At 38.2% G+C, this 24,299-nt stretch overlaps 1 pseudogene; it reads right to left on the reverse strand.

Annotated features, from left to right (window-relative positions):
* Window positions 1-23,832, reverse strand: part of Gm13916 — a 96,119-nt pseudogene extending 72,287 nt beyond the window's left edge.
* Between the last annotated feature and the right edge of the window lie 467 nt (window positions 23,833-24,299).

Here is a 24,299-nt window from a genome sequence, read left to right on the forward strand (position 1 = left end):
GGTATAAACAGATACAACCACTGTGGAAATCAGTGTGGAGAATCTGCAACGAAGTAAAAATAGAACTGTCACTGACCTGCACCCTACTACAGAGATCCTAGCAGATTCTTATTCTCTGATTCTCTGTATAGTAGCTAGGAGTAGCACTTGCCTACATGTCTGTGAACCAATGGATGCATAATGAAGATGTGGTCCATTTACACATAGAATTTTATTGAGCTGTAAAGAAAAATGAAGTCATAAAAATTTGAATAAAAATTGATAGAACTTGAAAGGTTTGTGCCAAGAGAGGTAATTCAAACTCAGAAAGACAAACCTGTAATGTTCTCTCTTATTTCTGGTTCTTAGCTGTGAATTCTTAGACTACTATATTTAACTTGGCATGCCAGTAGAGACTAGGAAAGGAGAAACTGCCCATTAGGTTGACAGGTGGGGCAAACCCTGATAGGGGAAAAACAGTAAATCCAGGTGATATGAAAGTACTAGTGTAGGGCTGGGGTGGTTTCAGGAGCCTTGGAGATAGGAGCATTTGACTCTTGAGAATTTACATGGAAGAATAATAAACATTAAGAACACAAAGAAAATACATAGGTTACTACTTCATGAGCACATTTAACATTAAATTAAAAATAGTTTTAGGGATGTACATTGCATAGGTAGATGATAGGGCCCCCAGAATTCCAAAGTTATTAACCCAAAATCCTAACCCCAGGTATGAGATTTCTCTGTACTAGCTCTTGATCAGGGAGGCCTCAGTATCTCCCATAAAAATACAGGCTATTGCTACCGTTTTTGGTTGCCTATCAAAATTTGATCATAGACCCTATTGCTGAAGGAAATAGACACTGTAACAGAATAAGAAGAAATCAGCTGGAACTGAGTTGGACATTTCCTCCCTGATGACTAGCTTTCATGGTACTCAACGTGCTGTCTGTCCAGGTTGCTGGGGAGAAAAGGTTTTCACAATCTTACCTAGCTGTAAACAATAACCATTTTCTAGGTAATGTGCCTACTGGGAAATAGTGACATGAATATTAGGGAAGACCCACTTTCTGATTATATTTGAGGCCTGTTCCACAAGACAAAGCTCATGACTTGCACTGAAAAACCTGACCAACCCCAGTGTTTGCCATGGAGTTCATTGGCCACAGAGTAGAACCTGCTTCTCTGTATTTATCAGAGATTTTTGTTATAGTAGGAAATTGACAGTTAATGACAAAATTCATAAGTGATTCAGTGCTGAGAATAAAATGTAAAATTATTCATATTAAGTATATTTCAAATGGGTTGATTTTTAAATCTTAAAATAATTAGATAGCTAATACACACATCTGTATATACACAACTAACATCTAACCTTTCTAGATAACTTTTTGGGCAAATAAGTCTGGAGGTATCCTTTCTCAAAGGTCTTCTAAAGGGACTTGTAACAAAACCATATCACTGGCCATCATTTTGAGGTTTATTCTCATATCTCTTAGCAGTTAGATTTAATCTTCACTCCCAGCATTTGTCTAAACTAAAGATTCTTCTTTTATGTAGAAACAAGAGATATTCATCAAACAGTTTACAGACAATATGTTCCCTTGAAATTATGCCCATAATTTGCTTTAGTGATTTCCTAAGCTTCTTTCAGTATTTTAAAGTTTCTAACAGAAGTGACAGAAATGAAAATATACTTTCAACATTTTGTATATGGTTCTACGTTCTACCTATTTCAATTTCTCCTTGCCTAGTTTTGAAAGCTCAGAATTAGAAATCCCATCATTATATTGTAAATTGGTATTTATGTATACTTAATTGTTTCTTCATTGCTGATTTTCTGGTTATAAAACTAATGACATCAATTATTAAATAAATAATCTGCTAATGCCATACATCCAGTCACCTAATTTTTAATAGCTATCTAACAGTTTAAAATAGTAATCATTTGTTTCAGAAAGTCTACCTTTGGCATCAAAACAGTTGAGGTGAGCCAAAATCAGCCAGGGTAGATTCACTGAGCCATGGTATGTGTTTTATTTATATTTCCTGGATGAACAGCTTAATCTAGAAATTTTATTCTCATGTGAAGTCAAGTTTATAAAAATAAAAGAATCCCAATAACAGCATCTTTTTTTTTTTTCTTGACACAGGATTTCTCTGTATAGCCCTGGCTGTCCTGGAACTCACTTTGTAGACAAGGCTGGCCTTGAACTCAGAAATCTGCCTGCCTCTGCCTCCTAAGTGCTGGGATTAAAGGCATGCTCCACCACTGCCCGGCAATAACAGCATCTTTAATGGTTTATTTTTGTTTCGTATCTTCTAATATTACATCATCAAAAACGTATGAATACAATGGTCACACTTAGTCAAAAGAGAGAAAAACACAGTCTTTGTTAGTAGCAGAACTTCAAAGTTGAGAAACTGTATGACAGTAACCTGGATAAAGCATAAGAAATAGTAACTCAAGCTAACTTAGTAACAGAAGTTAGAGGAATAAGTTAGGTAATAATGAATGAAAATAAATTATAAGCAGTTGTCAAAAATGAGAGAAAATTGGAGGCAAAACCCTATAAGTTACATTGTTTCATACACCAGATATTACTGGGATTAGAAGGGAATAGGGTTATATTTTGTAACTCCTGTTGTTTGTCTGCTTATTATTCTGTATATGGAGTTGTGTGTGACTTGTGGGGGTCTGTTCTCTTCTGCCACCAAGGACCACACACAGATGATGAAACTGGAACAAGAGCTTTCTCCCACAGAGCCATATTGCTAGATACAAAGCCTAACAGTTCAAAGTTTATTTTCATCCATGAATACGTAGGAAAGTACTTTTCCTGTTATTTGTAATATGTGTTCATCATGTAAAGTCCTACTATTAATGCTACTTTTCATGGGCATCATCTGAGAACTCTCCATTTGTCATATAGCATGTGAAATCCTAGGTGAAACAACCTAGGGAACAGTGAAAGAAATCCTCCGGTGTGTGTCTGTTAGAGCTCAGAATTCATCTGTGACCAAACAAGTAAGATCCTCCCTTCACTCAGAAAACATTTAAATATTTGAATTCAGCCATAATGCTTATCTCAAATTTGGTCTCATGTAAAATAAATCTGGAGCTATTTATCTATATAATTTAAACATTGGGGTATTCCATCTTGACTTTAAGAGCATAATAAATTATTTCACGTTAAAAAGTATCTCTCTACTTATTGAAATATTCTACTGTTTTCATGGTTGGCCAAAGGTTAGTTAGCTTATATTCATGATGAACTGCAGATCTGATATTCTAGACTGTTGTGATTACCGTATTGTTCTCTGAGTCTACACTGGAAAGAACCAATCCTGAAATACAGAAGTATTTTATTCTTAAAAGAAATTTGTAAGTAATTATGTCTTCACACAACCAGTAAATCAGATTAAATAGAACAGGATCACTTGTGACAAGGGGCAACAGATAATTTAAGTTAATATTGGATTTGATAAAGAAATAGTCAATTAGATAAATGGGGAAAAAGATCATGGCTTGCTTTTACACAGCTTGGTGAGAGTCTAGCAGTAGAGACAATCAGAGGGAGCGGGGGGTGGGGGGGCGGGGGAGTCTGGCCATATGTAAGAATAGAATTAAACTGGGAGATACCAAAGTGGATTGCAGGAAATCAGAGCTTTGACTGTTTCTTATTATGAATCATTAACTTTTATAGATAGTTAATGATAAGCAATAACACTAATGGATTAAACACATGAAAGAAATTACAAATCTAAAGTTGACTTGTGAGCTACAACAGATGGTAACTAAAGCTGCCAGATCATACCATTGCAACGGTTCTTAGATTTGATATTGACACTTGTTTTCATTTATTTTATGGCTATCTATTCAGGTAGACAAAGATTTTAAGAGAACTGAGTTGTATTGTCAGTTTATTCATGACTTATATGAACATATTCATTTATAGTCAAAGCATATGTAATGTATTTTAAAAGGAGAATAAAATGAGAATGAGATCTACATTTTTTAATATTATAAACAAAAGAATCACTCAAGATTGCTTACCAAATGCAAGCTTTTTTCAGACTCCCATTAGTGTCTGCATGGGATTCAGCCAATGGAATGTTTAATATTAATTCTATTTTTAAGAGGGCTATGGATTTTTTATAAGGAAATAATACAAGTGTAAATATGCCACCTATGTTTGATACTTTTTTCCTGCTAGAAGGAATCTACTGCCAGTAAATAGCTGACATGAGCGACTTTCATTTCTGAGAAACAAAAGTGATGTCTTTCCCAACTCTCTTCATACTCTGAGTATTTTGTCATCTAATGCCAAATTCAACTGGGGACTTATTATTAACACTCTCCATGCTTTGCTTTCACTTATTCATGCTAATTTATTCCAAGGCCTCTTGTCTATTATCCTTGCAAAATGGATTATTTCTAGTGGACCAATAGGTGCAAGGTGAAAGAAGAAATAAAAAGTTATCACATGATTCTCAGTCTCAAAACATACAAAGTGGTGGAAAGAGATTACAGTTGCCTCATGATTGCCAATTTAAATACAACACGGTGATTGGTGATCGTCTTCTGCAGGAGAGCATTTAGCATTTTATGGATGTGCTATTCTTAGGCAACCCAGAGGTCCCTAAAGTTCATCTGTGGTCATTTTGCCAGAGACATAAATTTAAATTGTAGGTTTTATAAAGCTAATAAGAAAATTACCAAGCCATTCAGCAGTGAGTCCACAATCCTTCGCCCAAATACCCTGTAGAGTTCCTGTTTAATGAGGCAAAAGAGGACTTATTTTGTGTTTATAAATGTAACTACTGAAAAGCATGAGAATTGATTACTATAAGTATCTGACCAATTTTAAATATCCATCATGGTCATTAGTTGTGGGAAGCGGGTGTGGCCAGACTACCCATCTCTCAGATTTACATTGAACAGAATGGATTAAAACTGCTGACTTTTTGTTATTTAGTTAAAAATCTGGGAGCATTATGGAGGTATGCCACATAATCTGACAAACATTAACTGCTTTATTAGTAAATAGAAAGTGTAACAATAATGGTTATTAGTCAGGACTCTACAGAAACAAAGCAGATACATTAAAAGAGGACATACTAGAATGGATTACAGAATAAGATCTGGGTAGTATAACAATAGCTGTTTCACACAGGAGAGGCATAGAACTGAGCAGTTGCTAAGTCCAAAAGGCTGAGTGTCTCAGTTGTCTTAATGTTGCACTAAAAATCTGGAGGATTCTTAGGAACCTGTTATATTCAGACCATATTGGTTTCCTGAAGAAGCTTGTTCTAACATCATTGAAAGAATTTTCAGTTGTAGCAACAAGCTAGAAAAATTTAAAAGCAATATTGAGGGCCATGCAAGCAATAGAAGCTGTTTTTCTTCTTCAATATCCTTTCATCTGGACCACTAACAGAAGGTGCCACACACGTTTATGTGACACTTCACGTCTCAATTAATGATTAAGATCATTCCTATAACCAAGCCCATAGCTAACAAGTAGGTAATTCTTCATTAAGATTCTCTTTCCAGATAATTCTAGGATGTATCAGGTTGACGGTTAAACCCTATCATCATAAATGATATTGTTAAAATCTTACTTCCTAGTATTCAGTGTTAAAAATATGACTATTATAAAAATTTCACTTCTGAATTGGTGCTAGACATCAGTAAGGAGTCCCCGTATCTAAGTGCAATCAGTGGTATTATCTGGGGCAACATAATTCAAATTTTGAGTATGTTGTGTCATAGGTAAATAATTTGAATGAATTTTATTTCTGGGCCTCAGTTTCCTCATCTTTGAAATACAGATATAGGAAACAACTTAACTGTTGAGTTCCCCCAAGAATAATTGAATTACTTCTTAACTTTAATATTTATGAAATTTTCACTAAACAGATGAAGCTGGAAACATTCATTCTGAATGAGTTAAGCCAGAATCAGAAAGGGTGGGAGAAAAGCTTATGTTTTCTTTTACTTTATGACGTTAGCTTTGAGACTTTAGATATGTAATTTTTACTAGTAATACTCATAGAGCCTTAGATATTAGTAAGGGGCCATTGAGAAAGGGATTGCATATGAATGGAGGATATAATCACAAGTAAAAATATTTAAAGTAAAGGAGGAAGAATAGAACAGGAAAGGATTAAATTAGAGTTGAGAAGAAAGATTAGAGAAGGGAAAGGGGATGATAAAAGAACTACTAATATAAAAAAACTTTTTAAAAGTTAAATAGAAATATACATTCCAACAACATACATACACAACACATATTAAAATAGTTTAAAATGAGTTATCTAGTATACAATGAATGTACAACATATACAGGCTAACATAATAAAAATACAAGGCCAGGAATGGATTGCTCTCTCAAAGATTTTGGCCTATGAGGTCCTGTGGCCCCCTAAATACAATAAGCTATTGCCAATGCTATTGTTCACTTTGCATAACTTGACATTAATGTCCTACTGCTGAAGACACCACACATTTTTTAAGATATTTTCTTTATTTACATTTCAAATATTATCCCCTACCCTGGTTTCCCCTCCGAAAGCCCTCTCCCCCCTCCCCGGGCCTCCTGATCACCAACCCATTAATTCCTGCTTCCTGGGCCTGGCATTCCCCTATATTGGGGCATAGAACCCTCACAGGACCAAGGGTATCTCCTCCCATTGATGACTGACTAAGCCATCCTCTGCTACATGTGCAGCTAGATCCATGAGTCCCACCATGCATTTTCTTTGGTTGGTGGTTTAGTCCCAGGAAGCTCTGTGGGTACTCTTTAGTTCATATTGTTGTTCCTCCTAAGGGGCGACAAACCCCTTCAGGTCCTTGGGTACTTTCTCTAACTCTTTCACTGGGAACCCAGTGCTCCACCCAGTAAATGACTATGAGCATTCACTTCTGTATTTGTCTGGTACTGGCAGAGCCTCACTGGAGACAGCTTTATCAGGCTTCTGTTAGCAAGCTCTTGTTGGCATCCGCAATAGTTTCTGGGTTTGGTGGTTGTATATGGGATGGATCCCCAGGTAGGACACTCTCTTGATGCAGTCTCTGCTCTACACTTTGTCTCTGTAACTCCTTCCATGGGTATTTTGTACCCCATCTAAGAAGGATCGAAGTATCCAGACATTGGTCTTCCTTCTTCTTGAGTTTCATGTGTTTTGCAAATTATATCTTGGATATTTTAAGTTTCTGGGCTAATATCTGCCTATAAGTGAGTGCATATCATGTATGTTCTTTTGTGATTGGTTACTTCACTCAGGATGATATTTTCTAGTTCCATCCATTTGCCTAAGAATTTCACAAAGTCATTGTTTTTAATAGCTGAGTAGTACTCCATTGTGTAAAAGTATCATATTTTCTGTATCTATTTGTCTGTTGAGGGACATCTGGGTTCTTTCCAGCTTCTGGCTATTATAAATAAGGCTACTATGAACATAGTGGAGCATGTGCCCTGATTACATGTTGGAGCATCTTCTGTATATATGCCCAGGAGTGGTATTGCTGGATCCTCTGGTAGTACTATATGAGAAACTGCCAAACTGATTTCCAGAGTGGTTATACCAACATGCAATCTGCTCCCCATCCCACCCCCTACCCCCAGCAATGGAGGAGTGTTCCTCCTTCTCCACATCCTCACCAACATTTGCTGTAACCTTAGTTTCTGATCTTAGTCATTCTGATCTGATTAGTGTGAGGTGGAATCTCATAGTTGTTTTGATTTGCATTTCCTGAAGACTAAGAATGTTAAACATTTTTTAGGTATTTTGCAGCCATTCAGAATTCCTCATTTGAGAATTCTTTGTTTAGCTCTGTACCACATTATTAATAAGGTTATTTATTTCTCTGGAGTCTAACTTCTTGAGATTTTTGTATATATGGGATATTAGCCCTTTATCAGATTTAGAATTGGTAAAGATCTTTTCCCAATCAGTTGGAATGCCTTTTTGTCTTATTGACAGTATCCTTTGTCTTACAGAAGCTTTGCAATTTTATGAGGTCCCACTTGCCAATTCCTGATCTTACAGCACAAGCCATTGGTGTTCTCTTCAGGATATTTTCCCGTGTCCATGTGTTTGAGGCTCTTCCCCACTTTAGCCTTTATAAATTTCAGTGTCTCTGGTTTTATGTGGAGATCCTTGATCCACATGGACTTGAGTTTTGTACAAAGATATAAGAATGGATAAATTAACATTCTTCTACATGCTAACTGCCAGTTGAGCCAGCACCATTTGTTGAAAATGCTGTCTTTTTTCCACTGGATTGTTTTAGATCCTTGGTCAAAGATCAAGTGACCATAGGTGTGTGGGTTCATTTCTGGTTCTCCAATTCTATCCAGTTGATCTATCTGCCTGTCACTGTACCAGTACTGGGCACTTTTTATCACAATTGCTCTGTAGTACAGCTTGAGGTCAGGGATTATGGTTCCACCAGAAGTTCTTTTTTGGTTGAGAAAAATATTTGCTATCCTTGGTTTTTGTTATTCCAGATGAATTTGCAAATTGTGCTTTCTAAGTCTGTGAAGAATTGAGTTGGAATTTTGATGAGGATTGCATTGAATCTGTAGATTGCTTTTATTAAGATGGTCATTTTTACTGTATTAATTCTGCCAGTCCATGAGCATGGGAGATCCTTCCATCTTCTGTGATCTTCTTTGATTTCTTTCTTCAGAGAGTTAAAGTTCTTACCATACAGATTTTTTACTTGCTTAGTTAGAGTCACACCAAGGTATTTTATAATATTTGTGACTATTGTGAAGGGTGTTGTTTCCCTAATTTCTTTTTCAGCCTTTTTGTCCTTTGTGTCCTTTGTTTGAGTTAATTTTATATCCAGCTACTTCACTGAAGTAATTTATCAGGCTTAGGACTTCTCTTGTGGAGTTTTTCGAGTTACTTATGTATGCTGTCATATGATTTGCAAATAGTGATATTTTTACTTCTTCCTTTCCAATTTTTATCCATTTGGTCTCCTTTTGTTGTCACATTACTCTGGCTAGGACTTCAAGTACTATATGGAATAGGTAGTGAGAGAGTGGGCAGCCTTGTCCAGTCCCTGATTTTAATGGGATTGCTTCAAATTTCTCACCACTTAGTTTGATGTTAGCTACCGGTTTGCTGTATTTTGCTTTCACTATGTTTAGGTATGGACCTTGAATACCTGATCTTCTTTTACTTACTCTGAGGTAGTGTCTTTGTCCCTGAGGTGGGTTTCTTGTATGCAAAATGTTGGGTCCTGTTTATGTAACCAATCTGTTAGTCTATGTCTTTTATTGGGGAATTGAGTCCATTAATATTAAAAGATATTAAGGAAGAGTAATTGTTGCTTCCAGTTATTTTTGTTGTTAGAGTTGGGATTCTGCTTATGTGGCTTTCTTCTTTTAGGTTTGTTGAAAGATTATTTTCTTGCTTTTTCTAGGGTGTAGTTTCTGTCCTTTTGTTGGAGACTTCCCTTTATTATCTTTTGAAGGGCTGGATTCATGGAAAGATATTGTATAAATTTGGTTTTGTCATGTAATACTTTGGTTTCTCTGTCTATGGTAATTGAGAGTTTTGCTGAGTATAGTAGCTTGGGCTGGCATTTGTATTCTCTTAGTGTCTGCATGACATCTGGCTTTCATAGTCTCTGGTGATAATTCTGGTGTAATTCTAATAGGTCTGAATTTATATGTTATTTGACCCTCTTCCCTTCGTGCCTTTAATATTCTTTGTTTTGTGTATTTAGTGTTTTTATTATTATGTGACAGGAGGAATTTCTTCTCTGGTCCAAACTATTTGGAATTCTGTAGGCTTCTTGTAAGTTCATGGGTATCTCTTTCTGTAGGTTAGGGGAGTTTTCTAACTCCCCTAACCTACAGAAGAATCTATAAGTTTGTTGAAGATATTTACTGGCCCTTTAAATTGGCAATATTCCTTCTCATCTATACCAATTATCCTTAGGTTTGGTCTTCTCATTGTGTCCTGGATTTTCTGGATGTTTTGAGTTAGGATCTTTTTGCATTTTGCATTTTCTTTAACTGTGTCATTGTTTTCTATGGAGTCTTCTGCACCTGAAATTCTCTGTTATATTTCTTATATCCTGTTGGTGATGCTTGCATCTATGGCTCCTGATTTTTTTCCTAGGTTTTCTATCTCTAGAGTTGTCTCCCTTTGTGATTTCTTTATTGTTTCTATGTCCAGTTTTAGATCTTGGATGATTTCGTTTAATTCCTTCCTCTGTTTGGTTGTTTTCTCCTGTAATCCTTTAAGGAATTTTTGTGTTTCCTCTTTAAGGGCTGCTACCTGTTTAGCTGTGTTCTCCTTTATTTCTTTAAGGGAGTTATTTATGTGCTTAAAATCCTCTACCAGCATCAAAAGGTATGATTTTAAATTTAAATCTTGTTTTTCTAGTACGTTGGTGTATCCAGGACTCGCAGTGGGAATACTGTATTCTGATGATGCCAAGTAGTCTTGGTTTCTGTTAGTAAGATTCGTGTGTTTGCCTTTAGCCATCTGGTAATATCTGGTGTTAGATGGTCTTGCTGTATCTGGCTGGAGCTTGTTCCTCCTCTGAATCTGTAAACCTCTGTCAGTACTCCTGGGAGACATACTCTCTCCTGGCAAGACCAGTGCACAGAGGGCTGCAGAACAGTCCCACCTCCTGGGTACTGATTGAGACCTGTAAGTCCCTGTCCCAGCTGCTCTGCTGCTCCTGTGGCCTGTGCACTGTCTAGTGTTCCAGTCTTAAGAGAGTCACTGCAGAGAAAATGGTGAATTCCCCTGAGTCCTGGGGTCAGAGCACTCCCTGGAGGCAAGCTTTCCCCTGGCAGAGAAGTTGCACAGAGGTCTTCGGATCAGCCCAACCCCCTGGATGCAGATGTAGGCCTGTAGTACCCTGTCCCAGCTGCTCTGCTGCTTCTGTGGCCTGTGACCTCCTGGGTGTTCCTACCTTAGAGAGTCACTGGAAAGAAAATAGTGATCTCACCTGATTACTTGGTCATACACTTCCTGGAGACAACCTCTCCCCTGGCAGGGAAGGTGAACCCACACCACATTCTTGAATCATAGAAAATGGTGAAATGAAGCTGGCACTGAATTTCATCCCTACTGGCTATCTTTCATAGTATAGAGGTGCTATTCACATCACTAGAGGAGAAAAGTTATCAATAATCTTATCCATATTTAAACTCTGAGATCTATTGAGCTAACAAAACAACTGGTAGTGCAAAATTCATGCACATAGTGACATGATTATCATAAGAGTAACCAACCTATTTCTGATCTGGCAAAATCCACAGGATGACAACACAGCATAATTATTGAGGGCCAAAATCTATGTCTATTAGGGCAATAATCCCTGAGAGAAAATCTATAATCATTTTGCTATCTTCTTAATAATTATCATTATTTCTATAGATCACTACATCTCTTAACCCCAGTCTTACTTAGGGTTTTACTGCTGTGAACAGACCCCATGATCAAAGCAACTCTTATAAGGACAATACTTAATTGGAGCTGTCTTACAAGTTTAAAAGTTCTGTTCATTAACATTATAATAGGAAGCATGACAGTATCCAGACAGGCATGAGAGACCTGAGAGTTCTACCTCCAGGATTCTAGAAGGAATGTCTCAAAGCCCACCTCCACAGTGACACACTACCTCCAACAAGGCCATACCTCCTAATAGTGACACTCCCTGGGCCAAGCATATGCACACCACCACAACCCCTGTAAGTAAATATTGCATTTGGAGTAGGTGGAGATTATCCCAGAGACCTACAACTGCTTAAGATGCAGAGAATTAAAGACTGATTGATTCTCATGCCTAAATGGGGCATCTATTATGCATCTTCTCCTGTTAAGCCTCAGGAATTATTGCAGAGGAAGATCAGAACAGTTCTGAGAGCCACAAGTACTGAGTTTTCCTGACACAGTTGGACAGTTGCATATATGAACTCACATTAGTTGTGCATATGTGAACTCATATTAGTTGAGACGCATATCCAATAACTGTATAGGCTTAATGCAGACAAAATCCCAGCATAAAAAGAAGAAAACATGAGCATTAAGTCGCATCCTTAGTTGAAGACTTGTTGGTAAGAGGAACAGCCATTTTCTTGTCAGTGTGTGGCCAAATCTCCAGTAGAACATATGTTCAAAAATATATGGGCAGCATAATTTGGACTCTCTGGGTATAAAACAAAGAAAGAGGTAGCACCATTGGGTGGGTATAGGAAGGAGAATGGATGTGAAGAAAATTGGGGTAGATGTAAATATAATCAAAATACACTGTACAAATTCTCAAAAAAATAAGAAAAACAGAGAAGTGCCTGTCAGCCTAGAATTATTCTGAGATGACAGCTTCTTTCATGAATATTTGATTTCTAAAGAATTTTTGCAAATGATAATAAAATCAACATGTCTGCCTTACAATGTTGAACAAAGCTTGAACAGACAGGCACAGGTTGATATTACTGCCGACTAAAATAAAAATAGTACCAGTGCTTAGAGGTAGAATATAATCAGGAATTACCTTGAAGGTAAATGAAAAGGACTTAATAACCACACTAATAACTGGGATATAACATTTCAGAGAAAGAGTGGTAATAAGGATCACTTCAAGAAGCTGGGGTTCTATCATGAGAGGGATCAGGACAAAAGATATAAGAATTTTGTTTGGGGAATATTATAATTGATGTGTCTGTATGGCATTAATATGGAAAAGATACATTGGTTGTATGAGTCTTGAAGTCAAGGGGAGATATTTGACAAAGAGAATACAGACTCAAACTCTGGAAATATCCTCTTATATATAGTATTTTAAGTCATGCACAAGAGTAATATGCTCAAGTAACCAAGTTACATGAAACAGTAAAAATATGAGATTTGAAGAAAGACAAACAAGAATGAATGGCATAGCCCATTTGCAGGATTTAACGGTTTACTTGTCAAAATTTTGCCAGTTGCAAATTAATGTCAAGATCAGAATAGGAAACTCATCAGAACATCATAACCATTATAGTCAATTTTACAATGAGAAGAGCTCTGAAGTCATGGTAGCTGGCTGAAGAGTAGATATCAGCAAGATCAGAGTAGTGATGTATGCCGTGCATGTTGAAAGCATAAGACATGTTAGAACATGATTTTTTTCCAGGGACTTTGTCGTGCCTTGCATGAATGTCTTGTTCAGTCAGAATCTGCTTGTAGAACATATACCAATTAAGGGTTCATATTCTAATGAAGGAAAATAAAAATGGATAGATTATGGGTCCTTGGTGATCATAAAACTGAAATCCTGGCAGTGCAATTCAAGGTATGACAGCACAGTTCTAAAGTTTGTGCACTACAGTGTGGATACTTTGGTCCTACTTAGAAGGGGGATCAAAATACCCAAGGATAGAGATATAGAGACAACGTTTGGAGCAGAAACTGAAGGGAAGGCCACCCAGTGACTGTCCCACCTGGGAATCCATCCCATATACAGTTACCAAACCCAGACACTATTGTGGGTGTCAACAAGTGCTTGCAGACAGGAGCCTGATATAGCTGTCTCCTGAGAGGCTCTGCCAGTGTCTGACAAATGCAGAAGTGGATGCTCATAGTCATCCATTGGACTGAGCACAAGGTCCCTAATGGAGGAGTTAAAGAAAGGACCCAAGGGTTGTGCAGTGGTGGCACATGCCTTTAATCCCAGCACTTGGGAGGAAGAGACAGGCGGATTTCTGAGTTCAAGGGCAGCCTGGCCTACAGAATGAGTTCCAGGACAGCCAGGGCTACACAGAGAAACCCTGTCTCAAAAACAAACAAACAAACAAAAAACAAGACCCAAGGAGCTGAAGGAGTTTGCAGCTCCATAGGAGGAACAACAATATGAACCAACCAGTACTCCACAGCTCCCAGGGAATAAACCACCAACCAAAGAGTACACATGAAGGGACTCAAGGCTCCAGTCGCATATATTGCAGAGGATGGCCTTGTGGGATATCAGTGACAGGAGAGTCCCTTGGTCTCATGAAGGCTCAATACCCCAGTGTAGAGGAATATCAGGACAGAGAAGTGGGAGAGGGTGGTTTAGGGATCGGAGGGAGGGAGGATGGGATAGGGGGATTTTTAGAGGGGAAATGAGGAAAGGCAATAAAATTTGAAATGTAAATAAGGAGCATATCTAATAATAAAAAATTTTAAAAAGTTTATGCACACTTTAAAACTGAATTACAGATTTGCCTTATAGAATAAATCCTGGTGGTTTCAGAGAAACATAATTTCCTCTTCATCTTACATATAAAGCACCACCTTGTAAGTGTACACTAAGGAATGAATGCATGTAGTTAGACAACAATATGAAAAGTTACATTAAAAGAGGTCCTTTGCGATTCTGGATCTTGTAGCCAGCAATGGTGAAACTGGAGAATGTACATTTGCATAATGTCTTGTCTTACTTCCAAGACACTAATTTCTTATACACAAACCATAGGCCTGGGGGGGGGGGGGGAACAGTGTATCCCTGAGTAATTGACTTAGCAGAAGCAAGGGGGGGAGGGGGCGGGGCGGGGAACGGGGACAGTGTAGCCCTGAGTAAGTGACTTAGCAGAGGCATAACTTCAGTTTCCATTTTTTCAGGTGTTCCTGTCACTTCTCTGTCCCTAATCAACACTTATTGATCTATAAATGTAGTCTTATTTGTGTGTCTTTTTTAATCAATTAAAGTAATTTTCTTGTCCATTTATCAATCTTTTTATGAGACTGGTTAGGATTAGCCAGAAGTTTTTGTCTAATAAATCTGAATTTAAAAATGAAAGAGTTTATGAGCATGTATTGGCTGACCAAACCTTTGTATATAGCAGCTTGATCAGAGAAAAAGCACTAGAAACAGAGATCTCCTAACTGCCTGATAAGAGGACCTGTGTATGTTTCATCATATACTAGAAAGTTTTTCCTTTCTCCAGACATGAAAAATTAGGGAGCTTCAGGTGTCCTCAACTGAACCCAGCTAGAGCCCCTGATGTGCACACTACATTGCAAATTGAAAAGGAGGAAAAAAGCAATAAAAGAAAAAGAATGATTACTTTGTTGACAGAAAACATCACTTTTATACTGTGAGTGGCAGTTGACTGTCTCATGAAGAGAATGTCCTGTATAGTCTTTCTTATGTTATTTTTCTCCATGTAGCACAATGTCTGTTTTCTCTGTCTTCTCTTTATTTGACAGGTTTGACTGAATAATATTTCTAAAGCACTACTCCATCCAACCATTGCACTTCACAGAAACTGTGCTGTGGTCCCTTTAGTCCAAGGAATTACTTGTCAATGCAATGTTAGTATAGAAGGCCATACAAATTTTAGTCTCCACAATTGGGTCAACATTTACTAACATCCCTAGTACTTATGTTGAGCACGCCACTGTTCTAACTCTGAGTACTTAATGTCCTTGCTATCCTCTCAACTTGACTTTTGTAATCACGCAAACCTGAATAGAGATATTTTAATTAAATGAGTGATAGAATGAATGGATTTTAAATGTTCTGAGTTTTCATCCAGTCAAATTCCACCCCAACCAAAGCAAAGGATATTTCTACACTTCAGACATTACCATTATGCCATTTTCCACATTTCAGGAAAATGCCAGCCACTAATAGGCATAGTTTTGTCTATTCTGGAACTTTATATATATGAAACCATTCCATGCGTACTCTACTACATCTGTCTTCCACCCAACATATGTTGGAGACTTTTCCAAGTTATAAAGTACATCAAATGGCTCATTCGTTTATTATTATCACTTGTGACTAGAACTCAGTTGTGGAAGTACAGTATTATTCCTCTACATTTTATTATAATTTTACTTCTTTTTTATTACATGTAGAATTATACATGGCAATATTTACCTACATAGAGACTTACTACAATGTGGTTTACAATTTACTGTGCTGCATTATGATTTCTGCAGAAAGGAGAGGTAAGGAGGAAAGCTTCATTTCTACCATATCAAAACTTCATGTGAAGTTACCTCACTTAATAGCCATGCAGTCCTATGAAGTAGAAACTATCCCGTTTCACAAATGATGAAGTGGAGGATTTAATGATGTAAGAATCCTTGTAGTCAATGGAAATATTAAGTGGGGAAAGCAGAATTTAAATCTACATATTCTTGCCTCCATAGCACTTATTTTCTCTATTTTGTTTCTTGTGTGAAATATTAGAACTGTGACTTGCCTCATATAACTGTTAAAGTGAGGGTATTTGTTCTGTTTTTTCTTACTTTCATGATGAAGAAACAATACTAAGAAATAATACAGGAAAAAAAAACAGAGAAATGGTGATAAAATGTCCTCATTAATCACCACTATCACCTTAGGGCAGACAGAGTGACAGCTGACAAGAAACAGAACAAAACAGGAAACAAGACTGAACTATGATTAAGCTCCATCCCCGCTGATCCATCTCCAGAGGCTTGGTCTCACCTCCCAAATATTCCAGTCTCACAAGACAGTGCCACCAGATGCAGGCCAAGTGTTCAAATCCACAAGCTTGTGAGACACACTTCATCTTCAAAGCACAACAAGACATCTGTTTCCACTTATTATCTTTGTGTTTGGATTATTCTGTTAACTTTCCTAAAACCTCAGTTTCCTTATTCTCTAAAGGAACATTCTAACATTTGCTTTTCTGTATTATTGAAAGAATTTGTGCAGATTTATACAGTGTTATTTCTTTTAAACTATGCTTGTCTCACAGTAAACATTTTCCCTGATCAAGACTGGAGGTAGTCACTAGAAAAATCCCAGATGCCAGGGAAGCAAGAGGTTCTCAGGACTCAATGGGGATGACATTAGCCATACCTAAAGGGTAGAGAGATATATCTAGTGGATAGGCACAGCCCCCGGTTGAGGGATGGGGCCACCCACCCAGCTCAAAACTTTTAACCTGGAATGGTTCCTGTTTAAAGGAAATGTGGGGATAAAGAGTAGCACAGAGACTGAAGGAAAGGCCATCCAGAGACTGCCCCACCTACGGACCCATCCCATCTGCAGGCACCACACCCTATTGCTGATGCCAAGAAGGCCATGCTGACAGGACCCTGGTATAGTTATCCTCCTGAAAGGCTATGCCAGAGCCTGACCATTACAGATGCTGATGCCCGCACCGCAGCCAACCATTGGACTGAGTGTGGGGAATCCCAGAGGAGAAGTTGGGGCAAGGACTGTAGGAACTGAAGGCATTTGTAAACCCATAGGAAGAAAAACAGTATCAACTAACCCCTCCCACCCCACCCGACTGGCCTCCCTGGGACTAAACCATCAACCAAAGAGCACATATGGAGGGACCCATGGCTCCAGCTGCCTATGTAGCAGAGGACTGCCTTATTTGGCATCAGTGGGATGGGAGGCCCTTGTTCCTGTGGAGGCTTGATGTCCCAGGATAGGGGTATGCTAGGGCAATGAGGAAGGAGTGTGTGGGTGGATGGATGGTGGAGCACCCTCATAGAGACAGGTGGGATGGGATAGGATATTTGCAGAGGGGAAACCAAGGAGGACAACATTTGGAATGTAAATAAATAAAATAGAAAGGAAATGTAGGCCCTTGGCCTCAGTGGGAGAGGATGCTCCTAGCCACACAGACACTTAATATGCCAGGGTGGGGGGATAGCTAAGGGGGAACACCTGCTCAGAGGAGGAGAAGGGGAATGGGAGAAAAGTTGTGGGAGGGGGTGACCAGGAGGAGGGCAGAGAGCAGGATTTAAAATGAATAAGTAAAATAATAATAATAATAATAATAATAATTTTTAAAAGAAATGGGGGCTCTCACCAAGGGATTCTGATGACTTGCAATCCATATTTAGAGGGCTTTGAAACCTGGAGCATAGAATACTGTCCACCTATCCAAATGGACATATAATGTAGAAATATGATAAAACAGTTAATGAAAGCAGTAGTAGTTCTCAAATTATAGTTTCCCTCCTGGTTTCATTGAGTAAGACTTAAGTGAATGCTATTTAAATGATGTCAAGCAGCAAATATCACTAAATTGAATAAGCCTATTAAGATTATCACTTGAAAATGAGCTACTACATCATAGATGCCACTGTTGTAGGATATATAGCAAACACTCCATAGGAGCTGTTAAAGAAAGGAGAGCAGACAATCAGGCCTCCACATCTTTTCCTGTTGCCATGGTTAAATACCCTGACAAAAGCAATTCACAGGAGACAGTACTGATTCTGGCTCACAGTTCAAGGTACAACCCATTATTATGGGAAGTTAAGGTAAAAAATACATGAAATAGTTAGTTGTATTGGATCCATAATGAAAAACAGAGGGTAATAAATTCATTCTGTTGAGAAGTTCTCCTTCTTTGTACAGTCTAGAGTCCCGGGGTTCCATCCAGGGATATGAACCACCTACAGTGGGCAGGTTTTCACACCTCAATGAGTGTAATCCTGCATTGGTTTGCTCAGATACACATTTTCCTGGTTGTTCTAGATGCTGTCAAGTTTATATTTGACACCAGCCATCACAAATGGATTAAGAAAAACACCACAAACATCATCATTTATTAAATAAGATCTCTGTAAAGCACAAATTGTTTCATTAAAAAGGAAGATTGAGATACCATTCTTCTCATTGTCTAGCTCACTCCCCATTCTGGGAGCAATTCCTTGACATTGGAATAATTTCCGAAACCAAAAAATAAATAGATAGATAGGTACATACATACATACATACATACATCCTAAAAATAAATCCAATTACCTTAAGCCATCAGGATAGAAACTTGGTTAGGGTCTCAAGAGCAAACCTGAGCAGATTTTCCAGTAGAGTTCCTTGAAGAAAGTTTTAGAAGTGGGGGTTACACAGGTAAGGACTTCTAGAGACAAACTCAACTTATATTCCAAAGAAGGTCATGACCCACCAGGTACAGAATGGACCCAAGGGAACTTTATCAAAGAAATAATAAGTGAAAATAAAAAATAAAAGCTGAACAAAGGCAAGCCTAGGTGAAATAAGCTATGATGGGAATTATGTCTATGACACGTGTCTTAGTCAGGGTTTCTATTCCTGTACAAACATTGTGACCAAGAAGCAGTTGGGGAGGAAAGGGTTTATTCAGCTTACACTTTCCACATTGCTGTTGATTACCAAGGATGCAGGACTGGAACTCAAGCAGGTCAAAAAGCAGGAGCTGATGCAGAGGCCATGGAGGGGTGTTACTTACTGGCTTGCTTCCCCTGGCTTACTCAGCCTGCTCTCTTAGAGAACCCAAGACTACCAGCCCAGGGATGGTCCTACCCACAAGGGGACCTTCCCCCTTGATCACCAGTTGAGAAAATGCCTGACAGCTGGATCTCATGGAGGCATTTCCTCAACTGAAGCTCCTTTCTCTGTGATAACTCCAGCTTGTTTCAAGTTGACACAAAACTAGCCAGTACAATTGAACCCTTGTCAATTTGACACACAAACACATCACTATTAAGCCTCAACCCTTATTTTCTTATTCATCCCCAAGATCTAAATAACTTTAAAAGTCCCACAGTCTTTGCCAATTCTTAAAATTTCAATCTCTCTTAAAATTCAGTCTTTACAATTAAAAGTCTCTTAACTGTGGGTTCCAACAAAATATTTTCTTCAGGAGGGAAAAGCTTCAGGGCACAGTCACAATAAAAGGCAAAATCAAACTCCAACTATCCAATATCTGGGATCCACTAACAATCTTCTGGATTCCTCCAAGGGCTTGGATCACTTCTCCAGCTCTGCCCTTTGTAGCACACACCTCATCCTCTAGGCTTCAGATGCCTGTATTCCACTGCTGCTGCTGTTCTTGGTAGTAATCTCATGGTACTAGAATCTCCAAACACTGCTCGACCCCCTTCAGTCCTGGGCCATCAATTGCAACTGAGGTTGCGCCTTCACCAATGGCCTTCCATGGCCTCTCACAGTGCCAAGCCTCAGCTGCTCTGTGTGACCCCTTCATACCTTCAAAACCAGTACCACCTGGGTGACTCTTACACATTACCAAGTCCTGCTGCAGCTTGAAGTAAAACCTTGGTTATCTCTGAAACACAGCCTCTGTGCTCTCAAAAAATTCTTCCCAGAAGATTTCACCTCAACGATGCGGGTCTCTTCTTAATCACCGCTAATGTCTTAGCTCCAGCCAACCAGCATCAATAGTCCCAGTAATGCAAAGGTTTCACTTTAGTAGTTCTGGTAGCTTGTTAATCACAGCTGATTCTTCAGCCCCAGCTAACCAGAACCACAGAATCTTCACAATCAAAATAGCAATGTCCCTGAAAAGAGTCTTTAATCTTCCCTCTGAAATTTCACAAGCCAGGCCCCCATCTTCTGCACTGTTTTCAACATTATCTTCCAAGCTCCTACACAACATCCCACAGAGCTCTTAACAACAAATGGATCTTCTAGCCCAAAGTTCCAAAGTCCTTCCACAGTCCTCCCCAAAACATGGTCAGGTTGTGATAGGAATGCCACACTATGCTGGCACCAATTTGTCTTAGTCAGACATCATGACCAAGAAGCAGTTGGGGAGGAAAGGGTTTATTCAGCTTACACTTTCCACATTGCTGTTGATCACCAAAGGATGCAGGACTGGAACTCAAGCAGGTCAGGAAGCAGGAGCTGAAGCAGAGGCCAAGGAGGGGTATTACTGGCTTGCTTCCCCTGGCTCACTCAGCCTGCTCTCTTATAGAACCCAAGACTACCAGCCCAGGGATGGTCCCACCCACAAGGGGACCTTCCCCCTTGATCACCAGTTGAGAAAATGTCTTACGGTTGGATCTCATGGAGGCATTTCCTCAACTGAAGCTCCTTTGTCTGTGATAACTCCAGCTTGTGTCAAGTTGACTCATAACTAGCCAGTACAACATGAAAGAGCTTCAGTTTAATTATATTATTTATTTAGTGTTGAGCCTTTCTATGAGTTTTGAAGAATTTGAGCATAAGATAAAAGACTGTGCTATTAGTATGAAACTTGTATTTATATATGGAAAACTAAAAAATAATTAGAAACACCAATAAAATGATCTCCCTTGGTGATAAATATTTGAAATCATATAAGAGGGTGATATTATCAAGGTGAGCCAATCAATTGGAGAAGACAAAATAGCTGGCCAGACAGAAGTCCCTCTGAAACAGTGATGTTTAAGTTGGGAATTGTGTGATGAGTATCATCAATAACACGGAAACCTAGAGAGCAGAGAAAAGTACTAAAAACATTAGGTAAAGATGAAATTTCAAAGACAAGAGAAAGTAAACAGAACATTATGCCTGAAGAGGTAGAGGGGAGGTTTAAAAAAAAAAATGTAAGGTATACTCAGAAGCCATTCTTACAGAGAGAAGAGGCCCCTGCAATATTTTAGCCTGAGAAAGAGACAAAGACTAAAGTTGAGAATAGAACTTGTTAACAAGTTTTATATGGATATGATATAAAGAAAATAGCAAATATGATCCATTACTTTGATGCTTGGATTACTGAATCCTACTATTTGCTAAATGAAGACAAAAAAAAAAAGTGGATAGTTTGTTTTGACCATAACAGTGAAGATAGACAGTTTAAGGGAATTGTTGCCCATAGCCCTAAATATGTGAATTATTCATCCCCAGTTTGTAGAACTGTTTGAGAAGGATTAGGAGCCTTGAAATTGTTAGAAGAGGCATGTCAGTAGGAGTGGGTCTTGAGATTTCAAAAACACAAGCCATTCCAAGTTTGCTGTCTGCTTCATGCTTGTAGACCAAAACATAAGCCCTCAGTTACTGCTGTAGCACCATGCCTGCCTGTCTGATCCCATGTTCTTCACAGTAATGTCTTTGGCTCTAATCTTCTGGAACTGTGAGTCCCAAAATAAATGCATTCTTCTATAAGTTAAATTGGTATAAGTTAAATGATATCTGATAATAGCAACAGAAAATTAAGACTGATACACATACATGCTTGGAAGTAAATTGGCAAGGGGAAGGGGAGTTAAAGTTGAGATGCCAACAGCTATAGAATGGAACCTAAATCCACAAAGATAAGTTATGTCTAGGAAAATCTGTAATTAGGAAAGAGTAAAACCCAGTACTGAGCTAAGAGGGAAGGTGTTCATTACAGCCTGAATAGAACAGGAAGAAATCACAAAGGAAACAGAGAAGATGTCATCTGAAGGAAGAAAAGCCAGGTAATAGTAGTTACCACGTTAAGAAAAAAATTGAATAAAAATAGCATGTTAGTGTAGAACATACTAAGAGATCAAGCAAGGATACAGAAAAATGTTCTACATTTAGCCACATGGAATAACTACTTTTCAAGAAGGATTGAGACAAACTGGTAATGAAGTTTAATTTGAATACATAAGGAAGTAGACTATTAGGGAGTGGGCACATTAATAATCTATAAACTTTATGTAAAGAAATGGAAGATATATGTCCTTTTAAACATTTGTTTGTATGTCATTTTTGGATGAAACTTTTGAAGATGACTAATTCCTAGGATTGGTTTTCTAGGTGATATATGCAAGAGTGTATTGTACATATTCTCCCTACTGCCCTTTGCAAAGCCTCACAAATCCCTCTGAGATAAGTGCTATTATATTATCTGTCTCACTGCTGAGGACACCGACGCATAAAGAAGGAAACTGGTGTGCTTCCCATAGATTCAGAGCAAGTATTGGGATAGACAGCAAGATTTTTACAACTCACAATTTGGGCCACTCCTATGAACTGTCCCTTCCTCTGTTAGTCTGCCTCTGGTATTTATATTGTTATTCTGTTATAAGATACCAATAAACAGAACAGTGAACATAACCTGATGGAAGGTAACACTGCAGAGAGGAAATCTTTGGGATAATATAAGGATTATAAACATATAAGGAACACAACTAATCTCAGGTAAAACTGGGGACTATCTATCCAAAGGGATGGGGGAAAGCACATGCCCAAATGAAGAGAACCTCATAAATTTGCTGGTAGGAGATGAAAACATTAATAGATGCATTCATTTCCAGAAAAATCTAAGTGAGAAAAGGGGGTGATGATGTTCTGAAATAAAAAGTAAACTGCAGAATATGGAGACAGAAACCAGAGAAACTTCATGTGACATGAATTTATATCTTTGTGACTTTAGGTTCCATTCTAGAGCTGTCAACTTTCCAACTTTAACTCCCCCATGGCTTATAATTTATATTGTATATAAAAATATTCCTTGGAATCCATGTCACTCATATTTATCAAAGGTCCATAGAGATGCCTCTGAAAATTCAGAAGTTTACCAGAGGAAGACTAACACCCTCTACACAGAGATGAGGATTACTTAAATTTAACATGACTTTCTCACCTGAAGTGACTTCAGTGTCGACCTGCAACAAATGAAGAACTCAGTTCATGAGAGCCGAAGTTTCACTTTCAGGTCAGGAGTAATGGCCTTAAAATGTATCAGGATAGTTACTTGTTTATTTTTTTTCCCTGAAGACTCCATTACCTGCCCGAGAACATGCAAAATTGGGTTCTCTGCAAAACCTGTAAGTACTTAACCACTTGCCCATCTCTTTAGTCCATATACCTGTTCTTTTTGAATGTACATGTGTTTAAGGACCTGGATCAGAGCAGTACATTTGAAAAGGATATAATTATAAACACAGAATTACCTTTTGAGGTCAAAGTGAACCAGAAAATAACATTAAGAAAGATTTCCCCTATCTGTCAAGAAAGCAAACTTTTACAGTTGCAGATCATTGTGGAAATAGAACATGTACCACATCACAATGTTCTGCAGAAACAGATAGCAGCCCTTCAATGTCACTGCAGGCACCTGGTTCACGACCCAGTAACCCAGTGCGATTTCTGCCACCTCTGCTCTCTGCCATTCCTCTCACCACAAGAGTCCTCACATTGTGATACTGTCATCTGTTAATAAGTAGCAAAATTTTTCCGCACTGCCCTGTTATTTTTCTGGAAATTGCATGGCTAAAAGCAATGGCTTTTGTTGCTAACAAAAGACTTTCATCTTACTATGCAATAGCTATGAACACAGGAAAAAGGATTATTGTAATGACAAATTTAAAAGCGTAGGCTATTAGATGCTAAGTTTAGACTAAGTCTTTACCCTAGTTACTATGATTAGACATGAGAATGAAAATATTATTTCAACGTGGAATAGGAATGTTCACTGTGTTTCTCACATGGAAAGAAGTGGTTGCTGAAAAGAATTTGAATTGGTTGTGAATACAATGCAATTATTTTATTGAAAACATTGGCTAGATAAAATGTGTGTTCTAAAAATAGGAACTAATGTTCCTCTTTTCCACACATAGATTCCAACTATCAACCCAGC

The sequence above is a fragment of the Mus musculus genome, chromosome 2, assembly GCF_000001635.26.
Source record: "Mus musculus strain C57BL/6J chromosome 2, GRCm38.p6 C57BL/6J".
Classification (NCBI taxonomy): Eukaryota; Metazoa; Chordata; class Mammalia; order Rodentia; family Muridae; genus Mus; species Mus musculus.